Raw genomic sequence first — 22,076 nt, 5'->3', positions numbered from 1 at the left:
TCTCAGAATTCAGTATATTTGAATCAGTGTTTGAATTTCAGTCATTCCCATAGACATGTAGTGGTAATTCATTGTGTGAATTTGCATTTTCCTAGTAATTCATGATGTTGACCATCTTTTCAAGTGCTTATTTACCATCTGTATATTATTGAGTTGTTGGCTTTTTCATTAGTGGGTTTGGGGAGTTATTTTTATATTCTAGATAAAAGTCTTTTATCAGACTTAGACAATTCAAATATTTCCCCCAGTCTAGGGCTTTCCTTTTAATTTACCTAAAAGTATTCTTTGAGGAGTGTAAGCTTATCATTCTCATGAAGCCTAATTTTTATGAATTTTGCTTTTGGAGTCATGTTGCAGAAATATTTGCCTAAGATCATACAAATTTCCTCTGAGGTTTTTAAGATTAATTTATTTATGCATAGAAAAACTGTAGGTCAGAGGTGAAGGGGGGGGTGAGAGGATTCACCAGAGACAGAGTGAGGAGCAGAACAGGTGGATCTACTGAAATACCCTGCTAAGGGGAGCAGCAGGTGAGACATGAGAGGTCTACTGTGCCATATGTTGGTTACCTTCCTGGCTCGGGTCGAACTCAGGTCCTACTGGTGATAGCATGATAGTGCTGAGACTTAAACCCTACCACCAACTAGGACCTGTTTTCTTCTAAAAATTTAAGTTTTACATTTAAATTTGTGATGTATGTTGAGTTAACTATTCTGTATAGTACAACATATGGACTAAAGCTCCCCTCCCTTTTTAGTTACATCCAAACTTTTAATTGTTCCAGCATATTCTGTAAAAGCCTGTTCTTTATCCAATGAATTGTTTGAACCATCATCAAAAATCAGCTTCCCAAATATATATGGACTGTTCAACAAATATGAGAGTTAATTTCCATTCCATTTTTTAGTTCAAAATTTTCTGATTTCCCACCAATCCTCTTTTTCTTAGGTAAACATGCCAGTTATCTCAATTACTATTCCTACCGTGATACAATGATGGCTAGTTTTCCTGGTTAGGAGGGAAGTGAATTAGAAGAAATCTCTTTACGATAAACTGTAATTCTATTCCCTTTTGGTATTATTTTATTATTTGTCTTTATAAATGTAACAATTTGGTGATTGCATAAGATTATAACAAAGGCACTAGATCATCACTCAATGTCAATTAAATTCATACTGAGGTAATCTGGACTATACAGCAGGAAGGCATACATGTCACAAATCTATTTATGTCTGCTGTGCCGGGCCAGTCATGCAGATGAGTTCTCCCTTATCAGAATAAGACAAAAACTTGCATAGAATTGAGTCTGCAGACAAAGAAATAGAAAGGCACAAATAAAGAAAGACAAAGACAATCAAAAGTAGGGTAGTAGCATTGTGCTTATGCCTTGAGTATGTGTTCCTATAGTGTGTCTATCCCTAGGAGAATCAGCAATCCCTGTAACAATGAAAAGATCATGGGACTACTGTAAGATACCACTCAGAATGTTCATGCACTTATACAGACACTAGATTGACATTTTGAAACAAATATTGATTGATAAGGAAGGTGCTGAGTCACCTAAAACATAATTCTAATGATATTGAATTGATAGCTAACTTTTTTTTCAGGGGTTTTGCCATACTCCTACACTTTATTCATATTGAAATTGTTCTCCCTACACTTAAATACCAACTTGAAGAGGGATAAAGGAAGAATTAGAGAGCCTGACAGTTAAAACAGAATAAGTATTTTCTTTAATTCTGACTATATCCGCTATATCCGATTATATCTGATTATATCTGCTATTTTCTTTAATTCTTTAATTCTGATTATATCACCTCCACTTGGTGGAGGTGATATGACGCCATATAGATAACACAATTAAGCCTTATAAGTGTAGGCCTAAAGCACTTGACTGTTTTCATTTTAAACCTGTTTTTCTTTCTTTTTTTTTTTTTAGCATTTTCCAAGTTTTAATAAACTCGAAACTTTGAGAGCTCATTTGCCAAATTTAGGAAAAAACCCACAAAGCTGGTAAGAGTCCCCTCTTCCAATATTATTTGTGTATCTATAACCTACTATTAATGTAAAAACATTTCAATAATATAAGCTCTCAGATTAACAGTTTTCCCCATGACACAAGCCCAGTGGCACTAGTGTGCCGATGTCCTGGCTATGCAGGTCCTTACTCTAAGGTCATCCTTGGACTCCTCTGGAACTGTTCTTTCTCAAGAGGCTTTAAATAAATACAATAAATGCAACTTTATTTAACTACATCAACTGTGACCTTTATCAGATGGGCTATGAGGTTATGCAAGTTTTCCAAAAATGGATATTTTGTCAAAGTTCACAGTTTTAAAGGCAAAAGCAATTTATTCCCTTTTTAATCCCAGCTCAATCTGGCCTTTTCCATTCCTAGAACTGTTTTCTTCAGTTTCACCAGGATTCTCTATCCTACATCTTCTCAAAGAACCAACCTAACCATGCTACTCTTCATTTTTGCATATGTCTTCTTTTTTAGTTTCTGCTCTAATTGTTATTACTTTTATGTCCTCTCTATATACAACTTATTAAATTTCAATCTTTCTTCTACTCCAATGTTAGCAAAAGGATACAAATTTCTCCTTAGGAATTATCTTAGTTCCATCCCACAAGTTGGTTTGATAATGAAATCCTTATTATCATAGTTACATATGTTTTCTCATTCTTTTTGGTGAGTAACTTCAAATGTGTTTTAAGTCTCCCAAACTTATGGATTTTTCAAAGCTTTTGTTTTGTTATTGTCCTAACATTATACTGTAACACAATCACATTGTATTGATTAAGCTAATAAATTCAAGAGAAAAGCTCCCAGTTATTTAAAAAAGTCACCCCAAGCTTGGGAGAGGGATATGGGGCTGGCCTTCCCTGCCCATTGCCTTCTTGCAGTACTGCTGTCAAGGCCACGTGCTCCCAGTCCCTGCCAATCTTGTGCAGAGTGAACATTTCCATGATGCTCTGGGTAGGCAGCGGGGAGCAGAGCTAGTGATGCTTCATGTGATGACCTCACTCTCCATTCTCTGCCCCACTCAGGTACACAAACAGCTATAGAATCTTGGGCAGAAATATCAGCAAACCTCCCTCCCAAGTCATTCTGAGGGTCACCATCGTGTGGTCCTGAAACTTCCTTCAACTCTCCAGGTCTAAGGCTGTCCTGGGGCTTCTAAACCCAGGTTCTCCCTGAGGACTGCTCTTATGCACATGGAATAGCAGCCACATGATACTCCGACAGGGACAAGAAGCCAGCATGTGATCAGCCCATTTGGTACCGCTTACAAGTCCATGACACCATCAACAGTAAACACTCGAGACTCCAGGCCGGCGGCGTGAGATTGCGACCAAGCGAGAAGCTGCGGGTGTCGGGCATCGTGGGATGCGGCACAGGGAGGCAGTCACACCGCCGGCGAAGCGCCCCGGCGCCTCCACACAGGCCTAAACCTGTTTTACAATATTCAAGTTATGTTTGCTCCTTAGCACAAAAAGTTGAGAGTTGGTGTCAAGTTAAAAAATCTAGCATTGGGCCTCCCTGGTGGCGCAAGGGGTTAAGACACAACTTATGTTCCTCAGCCACCGCAGCATGAGTTCAATCCCCAGCCAGGAAAATACCCACAAGCGCAGCAGACCTCTCCTGACTGTGACCTCTCCTCTCCCACTGCTCCCCTCAGCAGTGTCTCCCACTCTGTCTCTGGTGAATCCTTTCACCCCCATACCTCTGGCCTGTACCCTGGTTCTTATATGCATAAATATTAAATCTTGCAAAAAATCTGGCATTACCATTATAAATCAGTAATGATAATGAGTTGGCCTTCTAGTTTTATATCTAAACTTGGGCAGGTAGTAGTAGTTATGTGATTGGAATAACAAGGTATAAAATTTGTGCTTAGTACAACTTAGTGAGCAAATGTCCATAATTTTCCTCCTATTGGAACACACTGCCTTAGGAAGCTATATACATTCAAGAAATACTAACATTTACTATCTCTAAATAAGAAGAAACTAAAGACAGATTACAGATATAGTCATTGGGTTTCTTAATAGCTTAAAACAAAAGTAAACAGTATTTTGCCACTGTCACTAGTATTCCACAAAACACCAAAATTCATTAAAACCACTAAATTATCCTGCTTTATATAGTTTTTCATGTAATTAAACTTTGGTTACATCTAAAATCTCAAGTCAAATTATTCTTACCCATAATTACTTCTAAGTCACTAGAATAGAGAAATATAAAAAAAATAGGGACAACTCCTTTGGGATCATATGTATTTAATTCTACAATAATTATTAAATAAAGACTCACAGTTCCTTAATTATATATTAAAATATTAGCACTATACACTTTAGTGCAAGTCAAATGTGTCTTTTTGGTTTTTGATTTCAAGAGGGTCATCCCAATCTGCGATCTCTTCTACATAGGTTGGGGTAAGGATGGGCCAGAAAACAGATGAGTTAAGAAGAAATGAGGTCAAATATCAAAAGCAAATGTTATGAACTAATATAAAGAACTAATAAAAAGTGAATTTTCAAAGAGCAGGAAAGGCATAAGTTTAGGGAAGTCAAAAGTGGAAGTTGATGAGTAGTTTGTCTAAATAAGAGGAAACAATTCTCAGTATTTGAGAAAATAAAATGCACAATTTAATGATCTGGGATCCCTGATATGACACATAAATCTACATTAAACAAAGTGAATCTCTAATAACTCTAACTACTTATAAATCACATTTTAAATATATTTCTGAAATCCTCCTAGTGATAGTACTAGGGAAGAAGATTAGCAGATAGGTCTGTTAAGGACTGCTAAAGGCTGTGAGCTAATTAATAAAGGTTTAAGGACCAGTGGGAGGGTAAAAGGAGATCTCTGATTTGCTGCATTAGTTAACTCATTTCTGTGGAAAAAAAATGTTTCCACCATGGCCAATTTGAAACTATCAACTTGACCTCACTAAAAACATTGTTTAGAAGAAATGTACAAAAACACTTTTAAAGTGATTTCTCCATATACATAAAATTGTTGTCAATAACCTCAAAAATACAGATAGTAATAAAATGCAGCAAAAGATTGTTTTGAGTATTTATAACCTTTGTTTATATAATTTATTTGAATGTTTATATAACTTAATTTTTAATAATGGCTGTGCTTAGCAGCTAGCATGTAAAAACACTGGAGATTTAATAATCAGCTCTTGCAAGCTGATATGAACAGATTATAACATCCCACTGCCATCAAAAACTGTTTAGATGACTTTTCAGGCCATAGTAAAAAAATAAAGCCCAATAAATTTTTCAGGCTTGATATCAAGTAACTAATTATAGGCAGGACATAGCTCCTAGTTATCTTACTCTCAATTCTAAAAGCAAATTCTATATCCTAATCAATCACTCAGAGTGTTTATTAATACTTTCTTCTGGCAAGGAAATTAAATGTAGGAGAAGTTGCTTGTTAGAAAACTCAACTGAAATAGCTCAGTGTTTAGAAAATTATATAATCACTGGAAAGGAATATAGATTCACTGTCACAGACTCAAAAACTAGCTGATAGCCAAGCATTAAGTCTAAACGAGAAGTGTAGCTCAGAATTGAAAGCTATGAATACTGGAGTTAAACAACCTGGTTTGATTCCTGGCTCTTGTACTCATAATTAGTGTAGGCTTGAGCTGCTTTGTGCCTGTGTACTCATTTATAAAATGTAAATCAAAATAATATCTAATAAATGTAAGTGCTGAGAACAGTCTCTGGCACATAGTATTTGTTAAATAATTAGTTATTGTTAAGAATAGAAAATATATTTTCTATTTTTTTCTATTTCTAATTTTCACTAATAGTTTAATCCTATTCAATAACTGATTATTTTATAGGAGTAATAAATGCCACTTTTAAACAACTACTTTAAATAAAAAGATTTATTTATTCATTTATTTATTTATTTTTGCATGGAAGAACTGGGGTGTAAGCCAGTGGCGCAGAGAGTGAGAGAATTCACCAGAGACAGAATGGGGAGCAGACAGGCAGATCTACTGAAATAAACTGCTGAGGGGAGCTGTGCACAACACAGGAGAGGTCTGCTGCACCATGTGGGTTAGCTCCCTGGCCAGGGATCAAACTCAGGAAGCTGTGGAGAGCCATTCAGGTGGCAGTGCTGACTCAACCCCTAGGCCACCAGGGAGGCCCCTTTAACAACTACTTTTGTGAGCCTTTTATGTATATGTGCATGTAAGCTCACATATATTTCTGTGTGGTTACTCATAATTTACAACCAAACTTAAGAAAAACACATTTTATCCCTTCATTTTATTGAGTATGAGATGTAAACTATTACCTAGTTTTTTAGTCTGTGACAGTGATTCTATATTCATTTTCTAGTGGTTATATAATTTCTAGTGTGTCATAGTTGACATAGCTAGAGGTAGAATTAACATTTAAACCCACACTCTGTGCCTGAAGAATGTACTTTTTTCATATTTAATGTGACCTCTCTATGATCTCACAAAATATGATGCTCTGATCACAACGTATTTCTTGAAGTATCCATTTCTGTGTCAATTTCTTCCAGCTCACCAGATCCAGTGTACTTGATCATCCCTATTGCAGAGTTTGAATCACACATTATAAATCACACTCACATGGTATTCTTGCTGAGTATATCTGCCTCTGTGTCCAAATTTCACTTTTATCAGGTATCAGTCATATTGGATTAGTATTCATTCTAATGACCTCATCTTAACTTGATTACATTTGAAAAAACTGTATTTTTAAATAAAGTCACATTCTGAGGTATTCAGAGCTATATGACTTCAACAAATGAAATATGGGGGATATATATACACAATGGAATACTATTCAGCAATCAAAAAAGATAAACTAATGCCATTCACAGCAACATGGATGGAGCTAAAAGGGATTATGCTCAGTGAAATAAGTCAGAAGGAAAAACAAAATATTGGATGGTTTCACTTATAGGAAGAATATAGGGGAACAAAATAAGACATTATGGAAAAAATAGTTAACAATAAAAAACATAACAAAACAAAACAAAAATAAACAGGCAACTATAAATCAGAGACATTCTGCAGGGGAGGGGAAGGAAGGGGGATCAAAACAAGGGGGAAGAGCACAAGGGACTATGGTAATGGTGCATGGGTGAACTGGTGGTGGAAATTCTATGGGGACTACACCTGAGAAAGGAAAGCAAACATTGAAAAAAAATGAAAAATTATATAAATTTTATATAAATAAAAAAAGAAATACGGAGGATAAGTCAAACCATAAATAGTACTCTACACTGATTTTCGGAAAATAAGAAATTTCTGCTTTATCTTTTTTTTTTCCCCAAAGGAGAACTCTTGTTTTTTTTTTTTTTTGTTTATTTATTTAGTTATTTATACAAGCACTGGGTATAGTCAGAAGCGTGGGAGGGTGAGAGAATTCACCAGAGCCAGAGCAGGGAGCAGAGCAGGCAGAAGGACCAAAGTACACTGCTAAGGGGAGCAGCGGGCGGCAGGAGAGGTCTGTGCGCCATGTGGGACCCTCCTCCAGTGGCCTGGGAGCAGCTGGGGATCGAACCGGTGCTGCAGAGGCTGTGGGCAGCTTCGCAACCCAGCGCCCAACCTCTGCGCCACCAGGGAGGCCCTCTGTTTTATCTTTTATGGTTTATCCATGCTTCATCTCTCAGCTTTGATTTTAAAATGCATAGGTTTTCAAAAGCAAAATTTTCAATATTTATTTATATTTGACCTCTTGCAAAGGGAACTTTCAGCAGTTAGAAAACAGCAAAATAAGGATAAACTAGATATATAAGATAATAAATGTGAAGATAGTATAAGTATAAAAATATAAACCTAGAAGACTTTTTTATTTTACATGTCATATGTCCTATACAGCAACTGCAGGAGGGTACAAGTATGAATTACAAGGATTTAATATTTTAAAGGACTTCCATTTATATGAAAATTACATTTACTGTAGAAATTTGGAAATCACAAAGAAAGCATTAACCATGCTTAATTCCACTATGAAAATGTGGGCATGTATCTTCCCAGGTTATAATAATATCAATAGGTAGTTTGTAATTTGGAAGTAAACAGTATGTACAAACTTGAATGCTATCTTTTTCACTTATTATATTTTGTGCATCATTCTGCAGCTTATTAATACCATAATTAATTTCATTTGAACTAATCTATCTTACATATGGTTGGCTAAGGGCATTATATTTTTTAAGAGATTGATAAAGATTATAAAATTAGGAACTAGATGCTAAAACTTACTTTCATCAAAACAGAATAGGGGCCTTCCAGGTGGCTCAAGGGGTTAAGCACCACACTATGAAGCAATCTGCAGCCTCTGCAGCATGAGTTCAAGCCCCGGCTAGCCAGAGAGCAACCCACATGGTGAAGCAGACCTCTCCTGTCTCGCCTGCTGCTCCCCTCAGGAATGTATTTCAGTCAGTCTGCCTGTTCTGTTCCCCATTCTGTCTCTGGTGAATCCTCTCACCCCCCACACCTCTGGCCTGTACCCCAGCTCTTGTATGCATAAATAAATAAATCTTTAAAAAAAAATAGGCAAGAACTATTTATAATTTAGCAAGACCCCACTTAAAAAATATAAATTACCAAAGGTATAGCTTTAGAAGAAATATCATACAATAAAAGGGCACTAGTAATGTTTAAAAGACCTGTACTCCATTTAATTAATTAATAGCTTTTTAGGACATAGATTGAGCAAGCTTACCCTGCATATATGTTCACTACTTTTTGACATACACTGTTTCATTCTACTGTTAAAACGTTTTTATATGAAAAGATATATCCTTTTATTACTGTAAAAAAGTATAAAAGGTCTATGATTTTACCCTGCTTATAAGCTAAGAAGCTAATCTATTACTGCTTAATGGATGCAGAAGATATGAGACTTCTGGACCTGAGACAAAAGACTTTCTTACTCATAACAAAGCAATATAGGTTCCTTTTGGTTTGCTTTGGTTGCCATGCCCTTCCAAATCCCACAGGGATAATATAAATGGCCCTAAATGGATGCCTTCAGAAGCAGTGTGTTACATCTAAGAATAAGAACACTGAATTTGGGGAAGTACTGCTTTTATAATAGTAGTTCTTTATCTCGGGAAAGACACCACCTTGCCCTCAAGATTGTTGCAAATACAATACTGAATAATTCCCTGGGAAATAACACAATACTGAATTATTGCCTGGAAAATTGCCTGGGTATTCTTGGTATACCAAATCAGAAAGTTCAGGGAACCTCTTGGTTGGTAGTAGATCGTACTTGCTCTTCTTGACCTTTCATTGACTACTATTCCATGCTTTACCAAAAATCCATCATTGTAGTGTAACAAATCACCATAAAGAAAATAAAACCCTACTTTCCAATAGCATTTGAATAAGTTGTTTTTAACTCTGCATTCTGCTTTTTGTGCCAAGGTTACAACCTTCATGCCTACATAAAAACCCATCTGTATTCTCTTTATTCTTCCAATTTCCCTCCCCAGACCTCCAAGTCACTAAAACTGTGTTCCAGGTTTCTTCTGGCTCTCTCAATCTCCTATATAAATCTGTTGCTGTGGGGAACAGTTGGTAAGCTTCATGCATTTTGGCAAGTTCACTGATGCATTTAAGGTGCTTTACTCCAGGAAGGGAGCACACATTTCAAACGACAATTTAATTTCAGGACTACCACTTCTCATTAAAGAGCTCCATGTTACTCTACTTTCTGCTTTCTCTAAGAAGTAATAACTTGATTCCAAATACCCATTATTGCCCACAGACCATTCTCCCTACCCTCCTTACCTTGGTCTATGATTGCAAGTTATCAGCTTTCTGATAACTTTTTAATCTTATCTAGAAACCTTTATCTTTTTTTTTAAGATAAAGGTTTCTTTTCATAGAAACCTTTATCTTAACATGTATCTGTGCAACCCGTATAGACAGACACCCCTCAATTTCATCAGTTTTTCCCTTAGCAGAAAAACTAGGTTGCATGAATATGTTAGCTAGGAAGGCAAACATAGCATTTCTATGCTAGCAATTTAAACAGATCCCCTAAATCTATACTTATGGGTCCCAAATTGAAATCAAATTTCTCCTTAGAAGCTGTTAAAGTATAAATTTGATGGGGCTGTTTTATAGAATTTAAAGGAATTCCTGCAAACATTACATAACCTTATTTGGCAACTCTGCCCCCTCCAAGATAATCTCTGTTTAAACATTAAAAAATAACTACCAGAATATCAATCTCATCCTCAATAAAGAAATGACTGTTGTATACTTACAATTTAATGAGTACCAAAATGTGCCAGGTGCTTAGTTTATCAAATTCTACTATAGACAGCTCTTACAATGTGTGTTATAAGTGAAAACTATACTTCTAAGTGTCTTTAAATATTAAAATGGTGGATCTGGGAGTCAGCCTTAGGCAATCAGATTGCAGATCTGTACACCTAATCACCAATTTTATACACACACACACACATATCATTCATATATATATATATATATATATATATATATATATATATAAACTGCCAGGCTCATAGTTATCTGCAATTTAAAATGAGAAAACTTAGGCAAAGAGAAGTTAAATATTTCGCCAGGCCATTCACCTATAAGTGGTGGATCTCAGATTTATTGAGATCTTTTCACAAAACACAATGCCTCCTTTATAAATTTTCCTTTCTAATTAAATCTTGTCTAATAGCATTATTCTCTCAGTTATTTATTTACAAAACAACCTTGCATAACAAACAAATTCTATACAAACTCACTGACTGCATTTAAAAATGTATTTATCTCACATATCTTTGTGGTTCTACTTACTCAGGCTGGGCTTGCTTGCGTGTCCGCACTCAGCTGTAGGTCAGCTACATAACTTTCTGATCCTGGATGGGCTCGTTCACATATCTTGGGATTGACTGGCTGTCAACAAATTTAATGTGGTATTAGCTGCAATGACAAAGGCCATTTGACTGTGCTAGCCTGGGTATGTTCAGATGGCAATGGCAGATTTTCAAAAAAAAAAAGTGGAAATGTGAAGATCTTTTTCAAACTTCCATTTGTGTTATATCTGCTAACATCACTCTAATCAAAACAAGTCACTTGGCTGTGTCTGAACAGTGAGTGGGAGGACACAACACATGGCATAGGGGGTAGAAAGGTGAGGAGTGAAGCACTGGAGCTATAACACAATCTACTGCAGTTGTTGTTGGGAATAAGTTATAGAATTACGCACTCAGTTGTGTGCATAAGAACAAACTACTAAATTTCAGGAATTTTGAGTCAGTGAAAAACCATTCATAGGTTGAAATTAGTCCATAGAGGTTTTGTACCACAAAAACTAGGCAACTACTACAAATCAGGGCTCTGTAAAGTCAGTTTACCAGTGTACCACTATACATCTTAAGACTTTCAGTTTCAACTTTCTCCTAAGTATAGAAAATTTCAGGTGATTATGTGATTGTTATATTTCTATTTTGCATCAAAGAAAATAATATGGGTATTATTACCAGGTTGCTGTTTTGTTTTCTTTTCCTAAATTACCGTCTACATGTGTAAATAGTCTAAAATTCTAAAAATAGATGGCTCATCATTTCATGACAGGTATAGTAAGACTAGTAATTAACACCATCAAAGAAATTACTTATGAATTTAAAGGTTCCAATTTGCTATTTTCAAGTATTTTAAGTCTCATTCATTCTGTGTTTTCAGCAATAATCCCCAGGTAGATAATAGGGGGGGGGGGGCGGGCGGGGGAAGGGATGAAGGGACAGCATCAGATGATAGAATGTATGAATTTTTGCCTGTAAACAGCTGAGGCTATAATTTTGGCTCACCTAAAATTATAGGTCATATGAGGCCTTCTATCATTCAAAGGATTTGGGCAAGAGATTATTTTTCATTAAAAATATTCTTTTTATTTCAAATACCAGTAAAACTGTTTTTCACAAACTCCTGTGACTTACAAAGCTGGGAAATACAGGAAATGGGAATCTTTCTATCCTTACAGCCATCACCCAATTCTCTGTTGTTGTCACCATCAACAACAATAAAGTTTACAATAGACCATAATTCAAGAAATTATATAACACTGGTGTTCCAAATAACTATCTATTGTTTTTCATTCCTCTGTGGGTAAGGAAAGTGATTCTTCTATCTCTGTGAGAATTTTAACTATGGTAGTAAAATGCAAAACTCTACAATTTCTTTCTTATGGAGAAGTAAAACACTGAATCTTATACATACATATATTCTATATTCTTTCCCTTTCTCTTATCACTTTCTCTTTATATGTATAATACATACATATACTTTTTTTTTTACTTTTGCAGAATAGAAAATGATTATGATTGAAACCAAAATGTGCCAGTTCAAATTCAAGTTCAGTGACTACAAAGTACTTAACAAAGTACTACAAAGTAATACCGAGTGCGGTATTTATTTTCCTCACCTGTAATATGGACATAAATAGTATCCAACCCAGAAGGTTGTTATAAATATTCAAAGAGCTAATACATGTAAAATACTTAGACCAATGCCTATAAATCCTCAAAAAGTGTTTCCTGTCATCATTCAGAAATCCAAAGTATTTTCAGTTAAGTAGGTTTTTAAAAATTAATCCGTTAACTCAATGTTTAATCATATTAGCTGCCATTATTATATATTGCCTTTTTTCTCAGTGACGTGTGTTATATCAATACAATTTAAGAATGTTTAGACACAGTCTGAGGTAGGCAACAGAAGCTCAAGGTAAAGAAAAGAACCTCCTATTTCAGTTTTAAGGCCACTGTGTGTTATTTACCCAGAAACATATGTCACAAAGACCTTATGAAAACATGATTTCTGTGTCACTTACAGTTCCATAGTACAGAAATTATAAACAAGATATGATAGAATTGACTGAGGTATACTTATCTTTTTTAGCTGTTATTTAACCAGGAAAAAAGTCAGAGAATGCTAAGAAATTTTTATTTTTGTTTTTGTCTTTTAATAAATACAACTTCACACTGAGGACAAAGAGAAAATGTACCTTGGTATCTTTTCATGATGTATGCCTAACAAAAGCCCAAAGGACATTACAGGAAAAGAGCCAACATTCCTTGTAATAACATAATTTATTATAGATGCTGACTTTACAACTTTATAATATACTATGATATAACTGATACAAAGACATATTTTGTAAGCGTGGAACTTGATTATATAGAACATATAACTGGAAATCTCACAGATATAAAGACATGTATATCTCAATGCAAAACCCACTGAGCTAAAAACTGGCAATTGAAAAATTGTATAGTGATTTTACTATACAGTGCTTATAGATAAGCCATGATAAGTAGAGAAACATGAAACTTGCTATTTATATGTATATTTATAGGAGATTAAAAAGCCTCAGACACTTTCAAATATAATATTCATATATTATAAGAAAATGATATTAGATGAATTGAATTAAAAAATTTAAGCTTATGATAGGTAATCACTCAAAATCAACCAGAGTTGAATCACTATTCAGGGGCCCAGAATTTCAAAGAATAGCACTGTCAACCAACTTTAGTGATCCTTGCCTTTAGATAAAATAAGAAAAGACATTAAACAATTTATAGTGGGGCCTCCCTGGTGGTGCAGCAGTGGAGCGCTGGGTTGAGAAGCTGCCCGCAGCCTCTGCAGCACCGGTTCGATCCCCAGCTGCTCCCGGGCCATGGGAGGAGGGTTCCACGTGGCGCGCAGACCTCTCCTGCCGCCCGCTGCTGCCCTCAGCAGTGTACTTCGGTCCCTCTGCCTGCTCTGCTCCCCGCTCTGGCTCTGGTGAATTCTCTCACCCTCCCACGCTTCTGACTGTACCCAGTGCTTGTATAAATAAATAAAGAAAGCTTTAAAAAAAAAAACAATTTACAGTGTACACAAATACTTTCATTATATCTAATGAAATTAAAATTGTTTATATAACTGGTCTCATTATTCAGCACTGTTAAATGCCCTCTGCACAGAGAATACTCATCTTCCTTAGTCATTAAAAAAAAAACAATTCCAAACAACAGATCAGCCATTTTACCCAATAATTCAACTCCTAGGCATCTAGGATGCCAATCAAATGGCAACATGCACTCCCATGTTTACTACATCAGCATTTACTATAACTAAGGGAATCAAGATGTGATATTATAGACAATGGAATATTATTAGTCAGTGATCAAAAAAGATAAACTCTGGCAATTTGTGGCAACATGAATGGAGCTGGATAGGATAATGCTAAGTCAAATGAGTCAGAAGGAGAAAGATAAATAGGAAGTGGTTTCACTAATATGTGAAATACAAAGAATAGTATTAAATATTAATATACTAAAAGATACAAAGTATATATAGTGGAATATAAAGAGTCAGATAAAGACTAGCTTAAAAACTAACCCTTGGGCCTCCCTGGTGACACAAAGGGTTGAGACGCAACCTATGAAGCTATCTGCAGCCACTGCAGCATGAGTTCAATCCCCAACCAGGGAGCAACACAAATGGTGCAGCAGACCTCCCCTGTCTTGCCCGCTGCTCCCCTCAGCAGTGTAGTTCTGTCAGTCTACCTGTACTGTTCTCCACTCCGTCTTTGGTAAATCTTCTCACCCCCCACACCTCTGGCCTGTACCCCAGTTCTTGTATGCATAAATAATAAATAAATCTTAAAAAGAAATAACACTTGATAGCGGACTACAGACCTAAACACCAGTGGGTGGGAGGGGTTAAGGGAGGGCTAAGAACAAAGAGAGAAGGAAACATAATGGACTATGGTGGAAGAATATGGGGGATTTGGATGTGGGTGCACTACGGTGGTAATAGTGGATGAGGATATCTGAATACTACCTCAATTTAAAAAAATTCCAAAGAACATATTATGTTGACACTGGTATGTTGACGCTGGGTGATTTGATCCAGCATTTTTTTCCTGATAAATCTACAGAAAAAAAGAAAAAAACTGTTTTTAGGAGTAAGATGAATGCTTTTGTGGATCCCTTTACAGATTAAAATGGTTGACTCAGCAGCACTCCAAGTACAATGTAGAGCTTAGAAAAGCAACCTGATGGCACTTAAGTTTACACTCAAGACAAGTGTTTTATTCACACAGATTTCCCTTAGCTAAAATTAATTTCTCTCTTCTTTGTGCTTGCACAGCACATGAGTTCTTCCTCTCCTGTAGTGTTTGTCACATTTTGCCTAATTCTGAGCACCACTGCTTGTTGTGAAAAGGAGAAATATCAATACCTACAAATATCTAGATAAACTTTTGAATGTTTTTCTATTTCTTCCCTCCTTCTCCATGTATTCTTCTCCTCTAAAATCAATACTCTAAAGCATATGCTGCTACCCAGAATACCAAGTATAGGTGGATTGGTACTACTACAAAATAAACAGCAATGAAAATGAAAGACAAGAGTGAGTTAGAATGAAGGCACAATATCTATTTTATGTTGTTTAAGTCTATACTCTGGTATGCCAAGAAACTATTAATGTCTTTCTTTCTGAACAAAAAATGTTTATAGTGTATATTGTATCATGAAAATCAGATTATTTGATGAGTTTGATGTGTCCTTTATGGCCAAAGGCTGTTATCTCCCTATGAATAAATTCAATCTCAGAATAAACTCTTTCACTTCTCTATCTTCTAGTACTTAGTGCCCTCAATATAGGAAGCATTAAAAACTTTTGTTAAAGTACTTTGATCAAACCAATTATGTTTACATTTATTAATTCTAGTCAGTCAGTCAATAATTTGGCAAACCTCCCCCATCTATTCTATACACATAGGCCACTACCATAATAAAGGAAAGAAAAATATCTTTAAATGACTGAGTTTCAGCTATCTTCTGTGTTTCCTGGGGAGTTGAGGCACAGAGAACAGATATAAATAGTTCAAGGAAACTGAAACCTTTCAATTATCTTATTATAACTCAGCTGTGTTAACAATTTCACAAGTTTACCATTTCAAGTAATTTAAAGACCATTATCTTGACAAAGGCACAGAAGCCTTAGGAGTAAGATGCACTACTATAGATTTGTGGTCTCTTAAGAATACATGGGGCAAAATCATTATGAACTATGTTTAAAAAGGACTTGAACACACTTTCAACCAAACATTCAAGAAAGTATTTTCAAGTATGAAACAAATTAGATGCTTGATTTGTTCATGTGACATCAGACAAGTTTTCTTGACTGAATAATCATCCATCCATTTCATGAAGTAAACAGTTGTTTGGTTATGTGTAAGTGTGTATATATATATATGTGTACATATACATATGTGTGTACATATACATATATGTACACACATATATACACATGTGTGTCTATCGTGTATATTAAGAGAGCGACAGAGAGAATGAATGATCAATGGATGTAAGACAGACCAGAAACCAGGGCAACAGAATATAGTATGAGACATAATAGAAAGAAATTATTATGCCTAGTCTGCTCAAAAGTTCAGTGTTGTCAGGTGATAGCTTAGAATTTTACTTTGTATTTGTATCAGTCTTTTTTCTGGGAGTATTAGAACCTATTCTGTAGACGTACACGAATATGTAATGTCTCACTCATAGACTTAGTCTGTCATTGGCTATGTTTGTTTAAAGACACTTAATTTCTTTTATATTATGTTATCTTAAGCCACTATTTTACTAGCAACATTTTTGTGAAGGAAAAGTAAATTCAGTATAGGATTGTGCTATAATACTACAAGCATCACGTAAGAGACCAAAGAAATAATCTCCCTTATCATTATAGCAGCATCAACTAAATCCTTATAAGACTATCTGGCTTCCTTTGTGAAAATGTGAAATAAGGCTTTTTATTGTGTTTCAGACTGTCAAACACCTTGCATACTATGGAAGATTAGCCTCTGATCTGTACCACAAAATGTGTGAATCCACTAATACTTTGTGGTTATATGACACTTATCATAAATAGAAAATCTTATTATCAAGCTTTATGACATATTCTGATTTAAAGGTCTTAGGGACCATAGAGTAATCAAGAGACTATATAAAATATAACTGCACTACAATAGTTATTTCATTTTTTATGTTATGCATAATTAGATTTAGTATCATCCGTGATTTTTAAAAATGAAACCTGTAGGCATTTCTTTCAGTTTAGAAATACAAGACATTAAGAAGCTTATTGTGAGAAACAATAAATGAAAGTGACTGTGAAGGACTTTACAAAATGAATAGCCATATACTGTCAAACAATAATAATCAAAAAGCATTTTTAATGTGAATGTACTAGCAATTTATTTAAATGTACTTACTTATAACCAAACAGTTCAGATGAGCTGCTTTATTGTGAATAAGCCACCCCATTACATTGTATTTAGTTCTGAGCATATTTTAAATGGGAAATATATTAATTTTAGAAACTATTTAGAAGAAAACGCAATACCCTTTGAGGCAAGCTGTAGTATTTGGAAAGATTTAGACTAGAGAAAAGAAGAATTAAAAGAGATGTGATGTTTGAATCTCTCTCTCTCTCTCTCTCTCTCTCTCTCTCTCTCTCTCACACACACACACACACACACACGGCTGTCACATGAAAAAGAATGAACTGTTCCCTCTGTCTCCAGGATTAAGTGGGAAAACACAGACAGTGGGAATAAGTTTTTGATTCCATATAATGTTGAATCTAGAGTTCTCTGTAAATAGAACAAACTAAGTCATCAAGAGGAAATAGTTGTTTAGTTGTTAGTTGTATTCACATACAATTTGGCTTAGCTATTGTGGAAAAGTTTTAAACATGGGAAGAGCAGTGACAAAAACAAACAAACTCCCAACTTTAAAGTATTTGATCCCTTTATGAATATTATACAGTGAATATGAGTAATCTCATTTATGTGTCCTAGTGATGGGGACATCATTAGGAAGAGCAAGAGGCAACGAGCTCTGTCTCCATGATGCTGGATACTGCCACTTTCTAGTTGAAGTCCCCTTTGTGAATAGTTAATAATTTTTTGTGATGGCATCTACTCTTGCTAAAAATAGTGAACCAAAAGCAACTCCATTTATCTTCATTCTAAGATAACAGTAATTTATCCTAGAATGAAGGATAAAATCCTTCATTAACAAAGGATAAATCCTAACTTGGTTAAAGATGTTGGCATAACCACTATTATCATCACAGAAAACTTACTTCCCATTCAATTATGTGCTCTAACCTCACACATGCATTGGTACATACACACAGATGTACACACACACACATAGCATTGGATTTTCATTCACTGACTGAATACTCTCTTTAATAAGCATCCACCCATCCTGAAGTTTTTCTCACTATGAATCTTAGAGCAAGCCTAGTTTGGATGGAGTCAGGTAAGTTAAACTGCAGCTGAATGCAGTGTGGTAGTTTTTGTTTACATTTATGTAACAGAGAAAGTCTCAAGGTAAGATATGGCTGTTAAATTAGGTCTTTTTACCAAACTAATGAGTGCATGGCCAGTGTACACTATAGAACATCACTAAAATTACAGAACCTTTCAGAAGGTTTGAGAGTATAGAAAAAATGAGATGGCTTTTAGATATAGATAGGCATTTCTTTAAGCTCAAGAAGAATTTAAGAAAAAGAATTGTGCTCATTATTATAAAAGTCACAGCTCTAATTCTGCAGAGATAGAAGTCTAGACAGAGCCTCCCTGGTGGCCTAGGGGTTAAGTCTCAGTGCTATCACCTCTAAGGCCTAAGTTGGATCCCTGACCAGGGAGCTAAACCACATGGTGCAGCAGACATCTCCAGTTTCACCTGCTGCTCCCCTTAACAGTGTACTTCAGTAGATCTGCCTGTTCTGCTCCCCACTCTCTCTCTGGTGAATCCAATCACCCCCACACCTCTGACCTACATCCCAGTTCTTCTAAATAAATAAATTAATTAATTAATTAATTAAATCTTTAAAAAATTCTAGACAAAGAATTACCAAGAAATCACTGTGTTTAGATTAAAGAGAACACCAATTAAATTGGGTTTTTTAGGAGAGGGGTTTTGAGCTGTGTTCTAGGGAAATAGACTATAGATACTGTTTTTTGACAACGTAAATAGGTAAATGAATTAGTTTTGAGGCTGATGAAAAACTTAAGACTAGAAAGATACATTTGTGAACCAAGAATAACCTGAAACTTAAGGCAAACTTATTGTGCTTATATACTTATAATTCTGTTGACCATATATAGTTTATTTCCATGATTCCCTGACATGGTGCTTAGGAAGAGCTTTATACTTCTGTATTTCACATTCTGAAATACTTACTGTGACTGATGATGAACAGAGGGAAAGGACCAGGGAAGAATAGAAAAAAGTTAAAGTTTTCAAAGTTTTTAAAGTTTTCCATCTACAGTCTCTATCCCTCCTAAAATTTTTCAAATCCAACTCCAGTGCTTTTTAAACTTGACTGAAGACAGCAGAGTTGGGTACAGAACATTTTTGTATTGTGGGTATAATACATTTTTCTTGTTTATATACCATATAGTGATATACTACAGTATTAATGGAATAGTATATAATCATCCGTATTATGAGTGAACCATTTAATCTTCTAAAATATCAAAATAATGAAGGACTCATTTTTGTGATGTTTTAAAAATAATTTCATAAACATAATAGTGTAACATCACTCTCTCAAATTCATTGCCTTTTTTCCATCCCCAATTCTATTATCCCAGTATATAACACCTTGTAATTTCCTGGTTGGACTACAGTAATCGCCTAAATTCATGTTTTCCTCTATTCCATTTGTCCTATGAAAAATACACAGAAAAATTTTATAACACAGTTTTGCAATTTTCATACAGTTGTCTAAAAAGTTTCAGTAGCTCACCATTAACTGTAGAACGAAAATAGGTAGCCACTGTATTTTACTGAGAAAATTCTACTTAAGGTGTTTTAGTGCACTGATCTTAGCAGAAGGATAGAATAAAAAGGAAGGTAGGAAAATGATGTACATGGAAATTTCAATAATCTGGAACAAACTAAGTCATCAAGAGGAAATAGTTGTTCAGTTGCTAGTTGTATTCACATACAATTTGGCTTAGCTACTGTGGAAAAGTTTTAAACATGGGAAGAGCAGTGGCAAAAACAAACTCCCATCTTTAAAGTATTTGATCCCTTTATGAATATTATACAGTGAATATGAGTAATCTCATTTATGTGTCGTAGTGATGAGGACATTGTTAGGAAGAGCAAGAGGCAACAAGCTCTGTCTCCATGATGCTGGATAGGAATCTTATGTACATGGAAAATTATGTACATAGAAATTTCAATAATCTGGTCAGTGATGAGAACCTAACTGTGGTAGTAGCACTTACAATTCAGGAGCACTTACAATACACACATGCAAAAAATTGCAAAATTTGAATTGCTTTCACAATAGTTTGATTTAAAGAAGAAAAATGAAAAGTTGAAATTTGGGTGATACTAACAAAAAAGATTTGCTACCAGTGACTATAATGGGGGAAATTAGAAAAGGGAATTAGATTGAAGGATGAATTGATTAATTAGAAATTATTATGGGAACATAAATAAAAAGGCTCATTGGCTGGCAATAGGGCAATGGCTTTTGTTTTGAGTTAGGACTTGAAATTTGATAAATATGAGAATTTAAATATTAAGAAGATATTAAAATTCATGGGGATGTGTGCATTCTCAGAGGAAATGGCTTTAAACAGATAAGAACATAATGTCAGAGGCTGAACTTTAAAGAACACCTAAACTCAAGAGGGCAGCTTAGAAGTTAGAGTTGATAAACATTAAGAATACATATAGGAAGAAATACAGACGAGTTCAGCACTACAGAAGTTCAACAGAAATAAATTGCTAAAATATCAAAGATATTTTATGCAAAAAGATAGTCTTTATATCTGGTAATACAAAAAATTCTACCAAATCCAAAGATGGCATTTGAAGAGTACAAATCAGAGTGGTGGTGATGGGTGATAAATTTTATGACATTTAAAGGAAATGGAGACAATAACACTTTCATAGCACTTCATAATTTATAATGGGCTTCTTTTATATATTAGAATTTTAAGAAATTGGATACTGTTTGCTTCAGGTAAGATAATATTTAAAAATCAAGGAAATATGACAACATTTAAAGACCAAAAATGCCAGAAAGGGGAAAAAATGAAGAAGCTGGTGGTGGGGAAAACAGGAAGCTAATTCTACCCTGAAGTGCACAGGCACTGAATGAAGACCACAACTGAGGGAAGAAGCAGTAAGTTTTACTAAGACCTATTGAACTAAAATTAAGAACTAATGAGAAATTTCACCTTTTTTCCCCCAGGAAAGAGAAAAAGTGATGATCTTCTGACAAGTTTTCAATAAGAACAGTTCTGTGATAGTCATAGAACTGTGAAGCATGTTAAATTTTGACAGGTTTTGGTGATATAAAATTAGGACTGAAGAAATAAAATATTAGGAAGGGACTCAATATTGAGTATTTGCTTTTGGGTTTGGCAAATCTGTCAGTGAAATAAAATCTAAAGCAAACATAATCTGATGTAATTCTTAAGAGTACCAACTTATTAAACCATAAAATTCTAAATATGAAAGTTCTTAATATTTTAAAGTATTTTTTCTTTTTCTTTTTCCTTCTGACTTACTTCACTGAGCATAACCCCTTCTAGCTCCATCCGCATTGCTGCAAGTGGCAGGAGCTGGATGGCTTCACTTATAGGAGGAATATAGGGGAAACAAGTAAGGGATATGTGAAAAAAATAATAAATAAAAAACTGAAACTAGCAGGCAACTATAAATCCAAGACATTCTACAGGGAAAGGGGAGGGGGAGGAATCAAAACAGGGCTCTGGAAAAGCACAAAGGACTATGGTGATGGTGCATAGGTAAATCGGTGGTGGAAATTTTATGGGGACTACACTTGAAAGGAGAAATCAAACATTGTACAAAAATGAACTATGATGCTATACACACACATTTTTAATTTATTATTAAAATATTTCTAAAAATCTGTAAATTTGATCCTATACTTTCTTAATGGCAGCCTTAGTATCCCATAATAGCAATA

The 22,076-nt window shown here is 35.0% G+C and overlaps 2 long non-coding RNA genes across 3 annotated transcripts in view; one reads left to right on the top strand and one right to left on the bottom strand.

The window, feature by feature from the left end:
• The window catches only part of LOC129145071 (uncharacterized), a 76,996-nt gene extending 72,726 nt beyond the window's left edge, over positions 1–4,270 (top strand). The window contains exons 2-3 of the long non-coding RNA XR_008550115.1: positions 1,943–2,016; positions 3,055–4,270. This is a non-coding gene — a long non-coding RNA (uncharacterized LOC129145071). The remainder of the gene's footprint in view (positions 1–1,942; positions 2,017–3,054) is intronic.
• The window catches only part of LOC119234887 (uncharacterized), a 32,019-nt gene that overhangs the window by 5,704 nt on the left and 4,239 nt on the right, over positions 1–22,076 (bottom strand). For both annotated transcript variants that reach the window (XR_005122695.2, XR_005122694.2), the window contains exon 2: positions 10,848–10,946. This is a non-coding gene — a long non-coding RNA (uncharacterized LOC119234887). The remainder of the gene's footprint in view (positions 1–10,847; positions 10,947–22,076) is intronic.

Source organism: Talpa occidentalis, unplaced genomic scaffold, assembly GCF_014898055.3.
Source record: "Talpa occidentalis isolate TD23 unplaced genomic scaffold, MPIMG_talOcc4v2.1 talOcc4.8, whole genome shotgun sequence".
In the NCBI taxonomy this organism is placed as follows: Eukaryota; Metazoa; Chordata; class Mammalia; order Eulipotyphla; family Talpidae; genus Talpa; species Talpa occidentalis.
Note: the sequence above shows the minus strand (reverse complement) of the source record. Positions and strands in the feature narration are given on the sequence as shown.